The following is an 18,153-nucleotide window of genomic DNA, read 5'->3' on the forward strand; positions in this document are numbered from 1 at the left end:
CGATAAATAATGAAATTTTTAAAAATTAAATTTTAAAAATAATATACACATGGATCTATTTAAAAACTCAATATCCCCCAAAACATTAATAAGTTCAGGAGAGATGTGAGAAAGGAATAACAAATTACAAAATGTTTGAGGATGTGTTACATCTATATTACTGGAAAAGTATAAGCAGATTATTTATTTATAGGCATGGACCTCTAAATGTGGCTTGATTTCTGTTTAAGTACTATGGCTGATGCTGTTCTTTAAATTTTTTTTTTCATTCATTTTAAGTAAAAGCCTGAGGTTGAAATATAAAATATATTCCTTAAAAATCAAAATGTATACAACAAAATATTTATATTGTATAAATACATGTAAGCAAATAGATTAACATGTAATTTTAAATATAGGGAAAAACTGCAAATTTAAAACTGAATAAAACTTATTAGAAAGAATCTAACATAAATTTGAAGAGTTTGACCTCAAGATAAACAACACAGGTTTTTTTTTTTCTTTATTGTATACATTTATTCTGGATTAAATATCCCACTCTTCTTAATTTGTTCACAGTATAGGAGTGGTTCTCAAAGAGGGTACTGCTACACCCAAAAGGGATTAAAAAACTTCCAAGACATTTTGCCCCACACTCTCAGTCCTGATAGCCACCTATTTAAATTGTCTACAACAAGCATGCCAATCTCAAAGGCTAACACAGCCCAATAAACAAGATTTAAGTTTATGTGGGCCGCAAAAAAAACAAAAGCTTCAATTTTCATAGAAACGTAGGTTTATTTCATAGAGATATGTTGAATACAAAGGGCTGAAATAAATGAGTAATCATTAACATAAAATAATAGAACATTTTAATACAAATTAATATTTTTTTTCTTGAACGTGAACTTACCAGAAACTGAATAACTGCACAAATTAATAAGCACAATGCAAATAAACCTATTTTTCTTGTTCTCCATAAGTGAAATATTTCCTGTGGCACACACCAAACAAGTCAGTCCAAGACTAATGACGTGGCAATTGGCTGCTAAAATATTCGCTGCTAGTATTAGTGGAGAGAAATTGTGCGCCTGCGCATAAGGCGCGTAAGGGAAATGAATGCAACACGGTTATAGTAATCAGTCATTAGCGAACGTTGTAGTTCTTTATTAATAATTAGTATAACAGGATATTGTAAAAATTAAATTACGAATTTTTTGTTAAAACGTTTCTTACATACCATTATATTGGCTGGGCCACAAAAATGTTCGTTGTGAGCCACATGCGGCCCGCGGGCCATGAGTTTGACATGCTTGGTCTATAAGCTCAGAACAGTAGTGATTTTAAAGCTCCACAATTGTTCTGGATCTCACATCTGCTCATTATTGAATATTTTCTGCATCTTTGAATTTTAGAAGAATAATATGATGGATAAGAGATACCCCCTTATTTCTCACAATACTTAAATGTACCACTAGTTAACATTTGAGAACCAGTGAATTGATACTTGTTACCCGCAAAGCCTGGCTCTGCTCTGTCACTACCAGCCAAGAGGTTGCAAGCATAAGAATTTATTAACTATGATTAGAATAATCACCTTAACACAAATAACTACCATCCTCTGTTAAGGTGATAATAAAGATATTGAACTTTAAGCTCCATAATTTCTCAAGTACAGAAAGTATTATTTGAAAGCATGTTGAATATGTCAGCATTCTATTAAAATCAATACAAAATATTTTAATTCCAATCATATAGTAAAATATAATTTTTATAGTAGTTGACTATAAAAATACAATAGTTCAAGCATATTATTAATATGGAAACTACTTATTACTCCATGCCAAATTCAATTTATTCTTCATATACAGCTACTTGACTGATATAAAATATAATGCGAAACATTCAAAATTATTTTTTATAATCATTAAATATTTTTAAAACATGAAGGTAATTTAATTAACCAGTTTATAAGTCTGGCAGTTAATTTCCAAACCTCAAACCAAGGGTGTTTCTCATAAAAGTATCTATGAGTGCAATATTCATATTATTATCCCCAACATTTAATTCTAAAATCAGTTCAGAGTACTCAAAATGACAAAAATGGCAAAACTAAAATATTTGTTACTTATCCCTTAAAAATCTGTTTTCTCTGATTATATAAAATCATAAATTTTTAGAAGTTATCATTTAGAATGTGAACATTTTTCATATTAACATACATGTGACATGTCAAGATTTAAGTTTATGTCCAAGAAATATTTGTGATGTGAAAAGGCAAGTTGGAGGACAGTTTATTAGTATAATGCCACTTCATTAGTGGAATGTTTTATAAAATTTATCCTTATCGATGATATGTTCTTATTGATTTGAGAGCGAGAGAGAGAAACTTCCATGTGAGAGAGCAACATTGATTGGTTGCCTCTGGTACATTCCGTACTATGTCCCCTGACTGGGAATCAATCCTGCAACATTTTGGTGCATGGGATGACGCTCCAACCAATTGACTCACCCTGCCAGAACAGTGGAGAATTTTTTTTAATTGGAAAAATATACACCAAATTCTTTACCAAACTCTTAAAAATAATTTCCTAAGTGTAAGGGCTACAGAAATATGGGGTTCTCCAACATTCCTGGACCATACTTTAAGAGATGGATTTAGAAGATTGAGAGTGATGTCAATTTGCATTTTGAATAAACACACTCGCCAGGTCATTTTGATGCAAATGGTTGCTTGATAACTTCTGCCTGAAGGGACCCTACCCTCAATAGAGCAGCTCCTCTTTGTTCTTTTCAAAGAAAAGTAATGACTTTTGCCCTACCTGCTTGGCTCAGTGATTGAGCTTCAACCCATGAACCAGGAGGTTGTGGTTAGATTCCAGGTCAGGGCACATGCCCGAGTTGCAGGCTCCATCCCCAGTGTGGGTATTCAGGAGACAGCTGATCAATGATTCACTCTCATCATTGATGTTTCTATCTTTCCCTCTCTGTAACCAATAAAAATACATTTTTACAAAAAGTAAAGTAATGACTTCTTTGAAGAAAAATGTTGAAATGAAAATGATTTGAAAACTATAATCTGAGATAACTGTTTGTATCAAGTAGAAGTTCTAGGACAGTTTGACAATTTTAAACATCAATACCAGAAGCACCAGGCCCGAAGGAGGCAGCGGAGGGCAGGAGGCAGGATCGACCAGAGCTGTTGGGCCAGAGCGGCAGAGCCGCCATGTCAGACAGCTAGAAGCTCAACCTGGACTCTATCATCAGGCACCTGTTGGAAGTGCAGGGCTCGAAGCCTGGAAAGAATGTACAGATGATAGAGAATGAGATCTGTGGTCTGTGCCTTAAATCCCGGGAGATTTTACTAAACCAGCCCATTTTTCTGGAGCTGCAGGCACCCCTCAAGATCTGTAATGACATCCATGGCCAGTACTATGACCTGTGGCTGTTGAAATACAGGGGCTTCCCTCCAGAGAGCAACTACGTCTTCCTGGGGGACTATGTAGACCAGGGCAAGCAGTCGCTGGAGACCATCTGCCTGCTGCTGGCCTATAAGATCCAGTACCACGAGAACTTTCTGCTACGTGGAAACTGCAAGTGTGCCAGCATCAACCACATCTATGGCTTTTATGATGAGTGCAAGAGACGCTACAACATTAAACTGTGGAAAATGTTCACCAGCTGCTTCAACTGTCTGCCCATAGCAGCCATCATGGACAAGAAGATCTCTGTCCAGATCTACAGTCCATGGAGCAGATTTAGCTCATCCCACGCGGCCCGCAGATGTGTCTGACTAGGACATGCAGGGCTGCGGCAAAACAACCGTGGTATCCCCTTTACCTTAGGGGCTGAGGTGGTGGCTAAGTTGCTGCACAAGCATGACTTGGGCCTCATCTGCCAGGCACACCAGGTGGTAGAAGATGGCTGAGTTCTTTGCCAAGCAGCAGCTGGTAACACTCTTCTCGGCTCCCAACTACTGTGGCGAGTTTGACAATGCAGGCATCATGAGTGTGGACGAGATACTCATGTACTCCTTTCAGATCCTCAAGCCTGCAGACAAGAACAAGGGGTAATATGGGCAGTTCGGTGGCCTGAACCCTGGTTGCTGGCTCATGACCCCACTCCATAACTCCACCAAAGCCAAGAAATAGCCTCCGCGTGCCCACCCTCTGCCCTAGATGATGGATTGTACAGAAATCACACAGCCATGGGGGTCGCGCTGGCCTAGGCCTGCTTGTCACAGGGAACATGGAGCCTTGGTGTATTTTTCTTTTTTTTAATGAATCAATAGCAGTGTCCATTCCCCCAGGGTTTCCTCTGGATGTGCCTCAGTGGCTGCAAGCAGGATCCTGGGGCTGAGGCTGCAGCTCAGGGCAAAGCAGGGCCAGGTTGTGGGTCTCCAGCCTTACTTGGCCTCAGGACTGGCAGCTGGATCATGGGCAACCTATCTGGTCTCTTGAATAAAGGTCAAAGCTGGAAAAACACACACACACACACACATACACACACACACACACACACACACACAAAAACCCATCAATACCTTATTATATTTGGTGGTTTTAAATTTTTGTTGTTGTTAATCCTCACAGAGGATATTTTATCCTTTGCTTTTTATTTATTACTAGAGGCCCGATGCACGAAGTTCATGCAAGAGTAGGCCTTAGCAGCCGCGGGCCGCTGCCTGGATCTCTCCCTCACATCTATGGAGGCTGCAGCCCCGGTTTAGTCCGGAAGGATGTCTGGAAGGACATCCGGTATAATTAGCATGTTACACTTTTATTATTATAGACTAGAGGCCTGGTGCACAAATTCGTGCATGGGTGGGGTCCCTCGGGGTGGCCTGCAGGGATCGGCCCCCTGCTCATGCCCCCAGGCTTGCAGCCCTGCAGCCCCGCCTAGCACCCCGCCATGGCCTGGCGCCACCCCCTCACCTGCTCCACCATCCCATGATTGATCAGGGCTAGGCCCCCCACCCGGCTCCCTTAGCGCCTGGGAGCCAGGCAGCGGCCCCGCCCCCCCCCCTCGCCGCCACTGCTGGTTGCTGTCTGCGGGGTGACCGGTGGGGCGATTGGGCCCCTGCTTGCACCCGCCTTGGCCTGGCGTCACCCGCTCACCTGCTTCACCATCCTGCCGTGGTCCCGCTCTCGTCGGGGCCAATCGAGGCTGGCAGCACCTCCACTGCTGCCCACTGCCAGCATAATATGGCCGACGCCTGCCATGTTCTGCGCCACCCCGATGGTCAGCCTACATCATAGCAAGTGGTCAAACTCCTGGTCGAACAATTTGCATATTAGGCTTTTATTATATAGGATTTTATTTATTTTTAAAGTATATTTTTATTGATTTCAGAGAGGAAGGGAGAGGGAGAGAGATAGAAACATCAATGATGAGAGAGAATCATTGATTGGCTGCCTCCTGGCACCCTTGATTCGGAATAGAACCTGGGACCCTTCAGTCTGCAGGCTGACACTCTATCCACTGAGCCAGTTGCTTTTTAGAGAGAGTGAAAGGAAGGAAAGGAGGGACAGAGAGAGAAACATTGATAGGAGAGAGACATATCAGCTGATTGTCCCCAGGCTTACACCCTGATCAGGGGACGGGGAGCAAACCTGCAATCCATCACTCACTAGCCCTTGACCAGAAATCGAACCCAAGACCCTTCCCTACTGGGGCGATGCTCTAACCACTGAGAACACCATCCAGGCCTGGTTTTAGTTTTTGAGAATACTTTCTCAGTTATTTTTATTTTAGCCAATCTAACCTGAGGAGGATAAATGAAAAGTATAGTAGTAATTAAAATATTTCTACCATGACAGAGTATCCTACCTAATAATAGAGTAATATGCAAATTGACCGTACCTTCGCTATGCCCATGATTGGCCAGGAGGCATGGGGGGGCGGGACTCGGGTGGCTGGGGTGGCCGATTGGGCCGGCGGGACGCTGAGTTCGCATCGCCAGTGGTGGCGCGAGCTCAGCGTCTGCGCCATGGCTGTGCTGCGGCACAGAAGGGGCCTCTGGGGCAGTGAGCCCACAGCCCGCCGCCGACCATCAAAAGCGGGGAGCTGGGTGTCCGCTCCGGCACCAGCGGACAGACACCCAGCTCCCCCGCGATTGAAAGCGGGGAGATGTGTGTCCGCTCTGGCACCAGTGGACCCCCTGCCATCAAAAGCGGGGAGCAGGCTGCCAGCAGTGTCCGCGGAGCGTGCCAGGCTTTGCGGGGCAGTGGATATGGCCTGGATGGCAGGTTAGGCCTAGGGGACCCTACACGTGCATGATTTAATCATGCACTGGGCCTCTAGTTTCAAATAATTTATAAATAGACTAGAGGCCCAGTGCACGAATTTGTGCACCTTTGGGGTCCCTTGGCCTGGCCTGTAGGATTGGGCCAAAACCAGCTCTCTGACATCCCTGAGGGGTCCTGGATTGCAAGAGGGCGCAGGCCAGGCCGAGGGACCCCACTGGTGCATGATCAGGGCTGGGGAGGGACACGGGAGGTTGGCCAGCTGGGGAGGGACCACAGGAGGGCTCCAGGGCATGTCTGCCCGTCTTGCGCAGTCCCGATCGGCCAGACCCCAGCAGCAAGATAACCTACCGATACGAGTGCCTGCGCCCTGGTGTTCAGTGCACATCATAGTGACTGGTCGACGGGTCGACTGTCTACCCCCTGGTGGTCAGTGCCCGTCATAGCGAGTGGTTGAGTGGCCTTAGCATATCATTAGCATATTATGCTTTGATTGGTTGAATGGCCGACCAGACACTTAGCATGTTAGGTCTAAATTTATCTGCTCTGTGGACATTAAAGTTCAGGAAAATGTCTATTTAAACTGGAACCAACCAGTTAGAGTGCTTCATATTATTTCTATGTGATATGATATCAAATAATTTTAAAGTATTCTATTTGTTTTATGTCCATTTTCTAGGCTTACATAAAAATTATTTGGGTAATAAAATAAGGAAAAACTTTATAGATATTGTGCTTTGTTAAGTAATAGATCTCTGGTTTTTAGAAACATAAATAACATATTTTCCTTTCATAGATTACTTCCCCCCACCACCCCTCCAAAAAAATGCCAGGAAAGAAGAGGGAGACTTTCCCTTTTTATATATCCTTCTCTATACGGTTTGACCTTTTACCATGCATATGTATTCAATTTCAAAATGTAAAATTCAGTCTTTAAGCAAAAGCTTCCTGGCCCTAACTGGTTTGGCTCAGTGGATAGAGTGGTGGCCTGGGGACTGAAAGGTCCCAGGTTCGATTCTGATCAAGGGCACATGCCTCGGTTGCAGGCTTGATCCCTAGTAGGGGGCGTGCAGGAGGCAGCCAGTCAATGAATCTCTCTCATCGTTGATGTTTCTATCTTTCTCTCCCTTTCTCTTCCTCTTTGAAGTCAATAAAAATATACTTAAAAAAATATATATATATATATAAAGCTGCCTGATTTCTTAACCTCAGCCATATACTTAAAGTGGAAGAAGTTTGGAGTTTAAGATAGAAGCAAAAAAAGAACATTTGTAGTTGGTTATGATAGTGGAAGGATGTAGATCAAGCATGTCAGACTTGTGGCCCACAATGAATATTTTTGTGGCCCAGCCAATATAACAGTATGTAAGAAATGTTTTGATAAAATTTCGTAACTTAATTTTCACAATATCCTGTTATACATAATCTATATATATATAAAAGCCAAGTGACTGGAATGACCAGTTGTTATGACGCGCACTGCAGTGGCCAACCTACCCGATCCGGGCCCCGATCAGCCCCACCCCAACCTCCCTCGGCCCTTCCCCCTGGCTGGCCCCCCTGGTTGGCCCCCGCACCCCAATTGGGGGCAGGGCCAGCTGGCCAAACTCCCACATCCCCTCCCTCCTGCCAGCCCCGCCCCCATCAGGGCAGGTGGCTGGACCACACCCATGCACGATTTTGTGCACTGGGCCTCTAATTATTAATAACGAACTACAGTGTTCGCTAATGACTGATTGCTATAATCGTGTTACATTCATTTCCCTTACTCACCTTACATGCTTTACGCCCAGGCACACCATTTCTTTTTTTTTTTTTTTAATATATTTTTATTGATTTTAGAGAGGAAGGGAGAGAGAGATAGAAACATCAATGATGAAAGAGAATCATTGATTGACCGCCTCCTGCACGCCCCCTACTGGGGATCGAGCCTGCAATCCCAGGCATGTGCCCTTGGCCGGAATCGAACCTGGAACTCTTCAGTCTGCAGGCTGGCGCTCTATCCACTGAGTCAAACCAGCTAGGGCGGCAAAGCATTTCTTTCCACTAATACTAGCAATGAATATTTTAACAGCCAATTGCCACATCATTAGTCTTGGACTGACTTGTTTGGTGTGTGCAACAGGAAATATTTCACTTTTGGAGAACAAGAAAAATAGGTTTATTTGCGTTATGCTTATTAATTTGTGCAGTTATTCAGTGTCTGGTAAGTTCATGTTCAAGAAAAATATTAATTTGTATTAAAATGTTCTATTATTTTATGTTAACGATTACTCATTTATTTCAGCCCTTTGTATTCAGCATGTCTCTACCAAAATAAACCTACGTTTCTATGAAAATTGAAGCTTTTGTTTTTTTGTGGCCCACATAAACTTAAATCTTGTTTTATTTGGCTCGTGTTAGCCTTTGAGATTGACACGTTTGATGTAGATGGACTAGATGTGAGAAGTGTATCAGGCAGAGCACTGGCAGGCAGCTCTCCTACTCTCTTCATGGGGTTCCTAGAGCATAATTGACTCCAGGGACACCCTCTAGCTCCAGAGTTTGTAGGGATCAATACAATTGTGGTCCTATTACTTGATTTCTGTGAGATTTTCCTAGTGGCACATTGTATAGCTCTATGATAAATCTGTTTGTTTTTAAGGCATATTTGTTTCTTGCAAGAAGCCTGAACAGAACAATATTCATTGTCGAAAATTTAGAAAACATTGAAAGTATAAAGAATACAAGGCTTCTCTAATCCCACATTCCATAGCTGTTAACTCTTTATTTCCTTCCATTATTTTTCTTTCTTAAAATTGTCATCTTACAAACTTGGTAAATATTTGCATGTCTTTTTTTTTTTTTTACATTTTATGTTTGTTTATTGATGTATTTACAGAAAAATACACAAAGTTGAGCACTTATACATATTTTATATAACTTTTTGTTGTTGTTTTTGTTCTGCCCTTTTTTTATTGTCTAAAGTTTTACATATGTCTCCGATTTCCCCGATTCACCCTCCTTCCGGGCCATTCCCACCCCCGAGGGCAAGCCCCATCTGCCCCAATGTCTGTGTCCATTGGTTATGCTAATATGTGTGCATACAAGTCCTTTGGTTGATCTCTAACCCTTCCACCTCCTCTGCCATTTGTGTCTGATCTATTTTTGTTCATCAGTTTATGTTGATCATTATATCCCACATATGACTGAGATCATGTGATATTTATCTTTCTCCGACTGGCTTATTTCGCTTAGCATAATGCTCTCCCGTTCCATCTATGCTGTTGCAAATGGTAGGAATTCCTTCTTTTTTAGCACAGCATAGTATTCCATTGTGTAGATGTACCACAGTTTTCTAATCCACTCATCTGCTGATGGGCACTTACGTTGTTTCCAAATGTTAGCTATTGTAAATTGTGCTACTATGAACGTAGGGGTGCATATATCCTTTCTGATTGGTGTTTCTGTTTTCCTGGGATATATTCCTAGAAGTGGGATTACTGGGTCAAATGGAAGTTCCATTTTTAAGTTTTTGAGGAAATGCCATACTGTTCTCCACAGTGGCTGCACCAGTCTGCATTCCCACCAGCAGTGCAGGAGGGTTCCTTTTTCTCCACATCCTCTCCAGCATTTGTCGTTTGTTGATTTGTTGATGATAGCCATTCTGACAGGTGTGAGATGGTATCTTGTTGTTTTGATTTGCATCTCTTGGATGATTAGTGACTTTGAGCATGTTTTCATATGTCTCTCGGCCTTCTGTATGTTCTCTTTCAAAAAGTGTCGTTTTAGGTCCTTTGCCCATTTTTTGATTGGATTTTTTATCTTTCTTTTGTTAAGTTGTATGAGTTCTCTGTGATTTTTGGAGATTAAACCCCTATCTAAAATAGCATTGGCAAATATGTCCTCCCATTCAATGAGCTTTCTTGTTGTTTTGTTGATGGTTTATTTTGTTGTGCAGAAGCTTTTTATTTTGATGTAGTCCCATGTGTTTATTTTCTCCTTAGTCCCCATTGCCCTAGGAGTTGTGTTGGTAAAGATATTGCTACAACACATATCTGCTATTTTGCTGTCTATGGAGGCTTGTAGCATTTTTATGGTTTCCCGTCTTACATTTAAGTCCTTTAGCCATTTTGAGTTTGTTTTTGTGTATGGTGTAAGTTGCATGTATCTGACCAAATTTCCAAGCACCATTTATTGAAGAGACTGTCTTCACTCCATTGTGTGCTCTTGCCTCCTTTGTCAAATATTAATTGAGAATAATGGCTTGGAATTGATTTGGGTTCTCTGTTCTGTTCCATTTTTCTATATGTCTGTTCTTGTGCCAGTACCAGGCAGTTTTGAGAACCGTGGCTTTGTAATATAGCTTAATATCTGATATTGTATTCCTTCCAACTTTGTTCTTCTTTCTCAGGATTACTGTGGCTATCCGGGGTCTTTTTTTATTCCAGATGAATTTTTGGAGAGTTTGTTCCAGATCTTTAAAGTATGCCATTGGTATTTTAATGGGGATTGCATTGAATCTGTAGATTGCTTTGGGTAGTATGGACATTTTAATAATGTTGATTCTACCAGCCCATGAACATGGTATGTTCTTCCATTTGTTTATGTCTTCCTCTCTCTTTTTTTTCAATGTCCTGTAGTTTTTGCGTATAGGTCTTTTACCTCCTTAGTTACGTTTATTCCTAGGTATCTTAATTTTTTTTTTCGTTTCTCTTTCTGTGGTTTCATTATTGGTGCATAAAAAGGCCATAGATTTCTGGGTGTTAATTTTGTATCCTGCTACATTGCCAAGTTCATTTATTAGGTCTAGTAGTTTTTTGATGGAGTCTTTGGGGTTTTCTATGTACAGTATCACGTCATCTGCCAATAAGGAGAGTTTTACTTCTTCTTTTCCAATTTGGAGGCCTTTTATTTCTTCTTGTCTGATCGCTATGGCTAGCACTTGCAGTACTATATCAAACAGGAGTAGTGAAAGTGGACATCCCTGTCTTGTTCCCGTTCTCAGGGAAAATGAGTTTGGTTTTTGCCCATTGAGTATGACGTTGGCTGTAGATTTGTCCTATAAGGCTTTTATTTTGTTGAGGTATGAACCCTCTATTTCCACTTTGCTGGGAGTTTATATAAAGAAAGGATGTTGGATTTTGTCAAATGCTTTTTCTTCATCAATTCATATGATTCTGTGATTTTTGTCTCTCAATTTGTTTATGCGATGTATCACATTTATTAATTTACGGATATTGTACCATCCTTGCATCCCCAGAATATGCATCCAAGGATAATACACTTGGTCATGGTGTATTATCTTTCTAATGTAATGCTGGATCCAATTAGCTAGAATTTTATTGAGGATTTTAACATCTATGTTCATCAAAGATATTGGCCTGTAGTTCTCTTTTTTTGTGGTGTCTTTATCTGGTTTTGTGATTAGGGTAATGCTGGTTTCATAGAAAGAGGTTGGAAGTGTGCTTTCCTCTTGAATTTTTTGGAATAGTCTGAGGAGGATAGGTTTTAGTTCTTTGAAAGAACTCCCCTGTAAATCCATCCGAACCATGGCTTTTGTTTACTGGAAGATTTTTGATTACTGCTTCAATTTCTTCCACAGTTTATCAGCCTATTCAGGTTTTTTTATTCTTCCTGATTGAGTTTTCGGAGCTTGTATTTTTCTATGAATATGTCCATTTCATCTAGGTTGTCCATTTTGTTGGAATAGCGTTGTTCATGGTATTTTTTCATAATCCTTTGTATATCTGTGGGATCTGTTGTTGTTTTTTCTCTTTCATTTCTGATTTTGTTTATTTGGGTCCTCTCTCTTTGCTTCTTGGTAAGCCTGGCTAGACGTTCATCAATCTTGTTTATCCTTTCAAAGAACCAGCTCTTGGTTTTGTTGATGTTTTGTATTGTTTTTTGGTCTCTATGTCATTTATTTCCGCTCTGATCTTTATTATTTCCTTCCTTTTGCTCACGCTGGGCTTTTCTTGTTGCTCTCCTTCTAACTCTTAGAGTTGTAGGGTTAGATAATTTATTACCATTTTTTCTTATTTTTTGAGGTAGGCCTGTTGAGCTATGAACTTCCCTCTCAAGACTGCTTTCATCGTGTCCCATAGATTTTGGATTGTTGTGTTTTCATTGTCGTTTGTTACCAGGATGCTTTTTATTTCTTCTTTGATCTCTTTGGTAACCCAGTCATTGTTTAATAGCATGTCATTTAGCCTCCAAGTGTTTGATTTTTTTCATTGTCTTTATTGTTGTTGATTTCTAATTTTATGCCATCTTGCACTGAGAAGATGCTTGATATGATTTCTATCTTGTTGAATTTGAAGAGACTTTGACTATGTCTCAATATGTGTTCTGTTTTCAAAAATGTCCCGTGTGCACTTGAGAAGAATGTATATTCTGTGGCTTTGGGGTGAAATGTTCTGAAGATGTCAATTACTTCCATCTGACGTAGTGAGTCATTTAGGATTGTTGTTTCTTTGCTGATTTCTTGTTTAGAGGATTTATCCAGTGGTGTTAGTGGGGTATTAAAGTCCCCTACTATGACTGTATTGCTATCAATCTCTCCCTTGATATCTTCCAGAAGTTTTTTTTATGTATTTGGGTGCTCCTGTATTGGGTGCATATATGTTTTCCAGAGTTATATGTTCTTGTTGAATTGCTCCCTATAGTATTATGGAATGGCTTTCCTTATCTTTTGTTATGGCCTTCACTATGAGTATAAGTAATGCTATCCCAGCTTTTTTTTTTTTTCCATTCGCATGAAAAAATTTTTTCTATACCTTCACCATCAGTTTGTGTGAGTCTTTTGTTCTGAGGTGGGTCTCCTGTAGACAGAAGATATATGGGTCATGTTTTCTTATCCACTAAGCTACCCTATGTCTTTTGATTGGGGCATTTAATCCATTTACATTTAAAGTTATTATTGATAGGTACTTGTTTGTTGCAATTTTTATTCTTCATGCCTGTGTTCCTTCTTTCCTTCCTATTTCTTCTTTTTACAGCAGTCCCTTTAGCATTTCTTGCATTGCTGGTTTGGTGGTAATATATTTCCTTAGTCCTTTTTTTGTCTGTGAAGCTCCTGATTTCACCTTCAATTTTGAGTGATAGCCTTGCTGGGTATAGTATTCTTGGATTCAGACCCTTTTTTGCATTTCTTTGTATAGTTCATTCCATTCCCTTCTGGCCTGATGTGTTTCTGTTGAGAAATCAGTTGATAGTCTGATGGGAGATCACTTATAGGTAACTTTCTGTCTCTCTCTGGCCACCTTTAAGATTCTTACTTTGTTGTTGGTGTTTGCTAATTTAATTATGATGTGTCTTGGTGTTTGTCTTTTTGAGTTCATTTTGTTTTGGACTCTGTGAGCTTCTTGGACTAGTGTGAGTTTTTTTCTTCCTAATATCAGGGAAGTTTTCTGTCATTATTTCTTCAAACAGGTTTTCTATTCCTTGTTCCCCTTCCTCTCCTTCTGGCACCCCTATTATGTGGATGCTGTTTTGTTTCGTGTTGTCCCAAAGCTCCCTTTGGCTCTTCTCCTGTTTTGCAAGTTTTTTTTTTCCATTTGCTGCTCACTTAGATATTTTTTCCTTTTGTGATCTAGTTCACTGATGTGGTCCTCAGCTTCTATTCTACTGTTGATGTTTTCTATTGTGTTCTTTATTGCTATGTCATTCTTCATTTCTTCGTGGTTCTTCATTTCCTCTTGGTTCTTACACATGTTCAATTTGTCTTCCATCCTTTTCACCATCCTTATGACCATTGCTTTGAATTCTTTCTCTGACAAATTGCTTGCCTCCATTTTATTTACTTTCTTTTCTGGTGATTCCTCCTTTTCTATCATATGGCGGATTTTTCTTTGTCACCCCATGTTCACTCTTCTCAGGTGTCTGGTTATATAGTTCACTCTCTACCCCTTTGACTTAAAGGCACAAAATACAACACGACAAGACACAACACAGAGGGCACCAAACAAGAATGTATTCATGGAACGAATAACCCCAAATAAAGGTGACCATCAGAGAAAAGAGAATTAGGGGAGAGAAAAGAGTGCAAAAATGATATTGAGTAAAGGAAAAAAGGTAAGAGAGAAAAGAAAGAAAAAAAGAAGGGGAACAAAATCTATGTATATGGGGAAAAAACTCCACAAAACCAACAACTAATCCAAAAAATGTAAAGAACAAACACCCAGAAAAGGAGGAGGAAAGCTGAATCTGAAGAGGCAGAGGTTATTTCCAGAAGGTAAGGTCAAGGAATTGAATGAATGGGGAAATGGCCATGACTCAGTATAGAGGAGGTAGCAAGAGAATGAGTGTACAAGAAGAAAAGTAAAAATAAAATGCTAAAAAGTAAAAATGAAAAATATATATTAAAATATATATATATAAAAGAAAATTTATATGTATCTAAATTTTTCTCTTTCTTTAATCTATCTATGTATTCATCTATTTTTGGAAAAGGAGAATAGAGAGCAAATAGGCCTGAGTTGGTTTTTGAAACTAATTAAGCTATCAGTAGAAGAAGAGAATAACGAGGAATAGGAAAAACAGAAGCTTGAAAAAAAACTATCAAACAGTGACACAAACAACAACAAGGAAGGAAGGATGGAAGGAAGGATGGAAGGAAGGAAGGAAGGAAGGAAGGAAGGAAGGAAGGAAGGAAGGAAGGAGGGAGGAAGGGAAAGAAAGAAAGAAAGAAAGAAAAAAAGGGGAAAAAACATTTGGCTAGTGAAGAAAGAGAAAAGAGAAGTGTACATGGACTTGGAGCAGGGGAGGAAATTAGATATATGAGTAAGATCAATTTTTAACAGGGAGTAGAAAGGATAGAGAAAAACTAATGGAGGAACAGGGGAAGAGAAACAGAATGAAAAGTGAAAAATGAAAAAAATGTTGGCCTAAAGGAAAAATTGTGGTAGAGTAAAATAATGATAAAAAAAATACAATGTAGAACAAGAACCCCCAAAAATAAATAAAATAAAACTTTAAAAAATGGTAAAATAATAGTAATAATAATAATAATGATAAATAAAAATTTAATAATAAAAAAGTGAAATAAAGTGAGGAAAAAAGATTTAGTTTCTTAAGTAAAAGATAAAAAATAAAAAAGTGAAGTAGTGAAGTTCATTCGCTTCAGTGGAGCTTCACTGACCCATGGGGACTGATTTAACCCTTTGCACTCGCTTGATTTTTTCTCGATTTCTTTATTCTACTCAGGATTTAATTTTTTAAATACCCCAGATTTTACAAAGCTCGGCAGTAGAATAAAAAACTGGAGTTTCTTTTCATACAAACTTACTTATTTGGATTTTTTTTATATTTCAAATTATTGATACATTCAATAACTGTCACACTCGACATCTGAGTGCAAAAGGTTAAGATCCCTCTCTACTGTTCTGCCTGGCACGTCTGTTTCCTGTCAGGTAGTCAGCACAGTGTTGAAGTTCCCAGCGAGCCACCACTTCTCTGTGTCATAAACCACAACCTTGGTTTCTAGCAGGCAGGATCACTCTACTCACTTTGTTTCTCTGCCTGCCTTCAGTTGTATTTACACAAGCGTCTATTTATGACACAGCCCCTGAGTGGCAGTGTTTTTGTGTTAATTTCCAGGACCAAATGGCCCCTCAACCCAGTCCCCCAGGGCTCCCTGGGGGTGTTTATACTCTTCCTTTCTCTGCCGAACTCATGACTGGGTTGGAGGGACAGACTGTTTCCTGCTCATCTCTCCCTATTCTGCTCCCCAGTTTCCACAAAAACCACATCCCCCTGCAGTCTTGGTGAGTGTTTTTAATCGAAAGATCCTATGCACTGGGTTTAGGAAGTAAAAGCAAGGAAGTTATAAAGATAAAGCAACTGCGCCACTGCGCATCTTTCTCCCCCCAGCACTGCACGGCTGGTATCGAACTGTAGGCTGCCTTTCTGGGCACAGTCTCCCACAGCTGTAGGCTTAGATCTAGAGTCCTCTGCTGCCAGCAGCCCTGTGGATCCCCTTCCACATTCGAGGGCTACACTGACCCCAAGGGCTGTGGATTTGTTGCAGTGCAGTCTCCCTCTGAGATTCTAGTCCCAGCTGTGGCGTTTCTTCCTCTAGCCCGGAGCCCAGATCCCACCTCTCTCCAGGAAATCTCTGACCTTTCCATTCACAGATTGACTCACCAGGTGTATTTAATTTGCCAATCCAAGGTGGGTGTTATTCGATTCAGCTGTCCCTTCTACCTTCTCTGTGAGAAGGCACAGGACCAGTCTGCGTATTTGGCCGCCACCTTGTCTCCCTCTGGACAAACTTTTTAGATGCCTGCAGCCAGGGAGGCTGGCGTCTCAGTGTTCGTGGATTTGCAGCTGAGGCAGCTGGTCCCTGGGCGGCATTGTGGCTGTAGTGTCCTGGGAGGTTTCCGAGGTCTCCCTGGTTGAAGGTAAGGCTAGGCTTCCAATCACAGCCGCTCTCCCCTTCAAGATGGTGTGGTCTCTGTGGCAGAGCCAGCTGCTCCAGGAGAGATTTCAACAGTAGTAGATGCTGCCTGGATAGGGGAGCCTGGTCCACCAGTCCCCAACAGTCCTGTGGAATATAGTTGTCCCTCAGTCACAAATACACACATTCCCAACACGTCCACACAATCTCCTTTCACTCTCTCACTCACTCACACTATCTTGCTGACTGCCATCCTGTCGGCTGCTATCTTGGATCTCTCTGCATGTCTTTTTGATATACTGAGCTCTTGTGATCTTATTTCTAGTTCAGGTGAAAATTAAAGCTAAGTAAAAGAAGACATAATTGTAGAAACTATTTAGTGCATATGTACTTTTAAAGCCTGGATTTTGGAGAGATGTAGTGTCGTGAAAAGAAAAGCAAAGAATATGCTTCTAAGCTAATGAAAAAAATCAATACTGTTCCACTTTTTACAATTTCCTCTGTACTACTCTTATACATCTTGTAAAAGTTAGAGTTTAAAGTTTTGTTAGGGGAGACCCAATTCACAGTTGCCAGGGAAAGGACTTTTGTCACCTTGATAAATTCACTTTAGGCTTTTTTAGGATGAAACTCAGTCTTGATTGGATTCAGAGATGCTGAGTTACACTGAAAGTTCACTCAGGTATTAAATGTCATCTAATTAATGTACTAGAGGCCTGATGCATGAAATTTTGCAAGAGTAGGCCTTCACAGTCCCGGCTGCCTCACCCCTCGCTGCCCTGGTAGCATTGGCCCTCGCAGCCCCGGCTGCCTTGGCCCTCGCCGCCCTTCCGGACAATCATTTTACTCTTCAGTCGTTTGGTCGATTTGCATATTATGCTTTTATAATTATTGTAGATTATTATAGACCAGTGGTCGGCAAACTCATTAGTCAACAGAGCCAAATATCAATAGTACAATGATTGAAATTTCTTTTGAGAGCCAAATTTTTTAAACTTAAACTTCTTCTAACGCCATTTCTTCAAAATAGACTCACCCAGGCCTTGGTATTTTGTGGAAGAGCCACACTCAAGTGGCCAAAGAGCCGCATGTGGCTCGCGAGCTGCAGTTTGCCGACCACAGTTATAGACTATAGGCCCAATGCACAAAATGTGTAGAAGAGTAGGCCTTCCTTCCCCCGGCTGCTGGCTCTGGCTTCCCTCTGGAACCTGGGACCGGGCTTCCCTCCAGCCGCCAGCAGGCACCTGGGACCCCGGCTTCCCTCACAGCCCCAGCTTTGTCCGGAAGGTCGTCAGGAAGGTCGTTCGGCTGTCCCGTCTAATTAGAATATTACACATCATTCCAGATGTCCTTCCAGATGAAGCTGTGGCAGTGGGGGTGAGGCAGAGGTGGTTAGGGGTGATCAGGCAGGCAGGCGAGTGGTTAGGGGCAATCAGGCAGAGGCGGTTAGGGGCGATTAGGCAGGCAGGCAAACAGGGGCAATCAGGCAGGCAGGCATTGCGGTTAGGAGCCAGTGGCCCCAGATTGTGCGAGGGCTGTCCCAGATTGTGA

General features: G+C 41.1%; 1 protein-coding gene and 1 pseudogene across 2 annotated transcripts in view; both read left to right on the forward strand.

The window, feature by feature from the left end:
* UACA (uveal autoantigen with coiled-coil domains and ankyrin repeats) overlaps positions 1-18,153 on the forward strand; it is a 124,384-nt gene that overhangs the window by 33,852 nt on the left and 72,379 nt on the right. The window lies entirely within an intron of this gene.
* Positions 2,255-7,356, forward strand: LOC307108507 (serine/threonine-protein phosphatase PP1-alpha catalytic subunit-like; annotated as a pseudogene). The gene has a single exon. The product of its transcript is annotated as a serine/threonine-protein phosphatase PP1-alpha catalytic subunit-like (transcript).

Source organism: Cnephaeus nilssonii, assembly GCF_951640355.1.
Source record: "Cnephaeus nilssonii genome assembly, chromosome: 1".
NCBI classification, from domain to species: Eukaryota; Metazoa; Chordata; class Mammalia; order Chiroptera; family Vespertilionidae; genus Cnephaeus; species Cnephaeus nilssonii.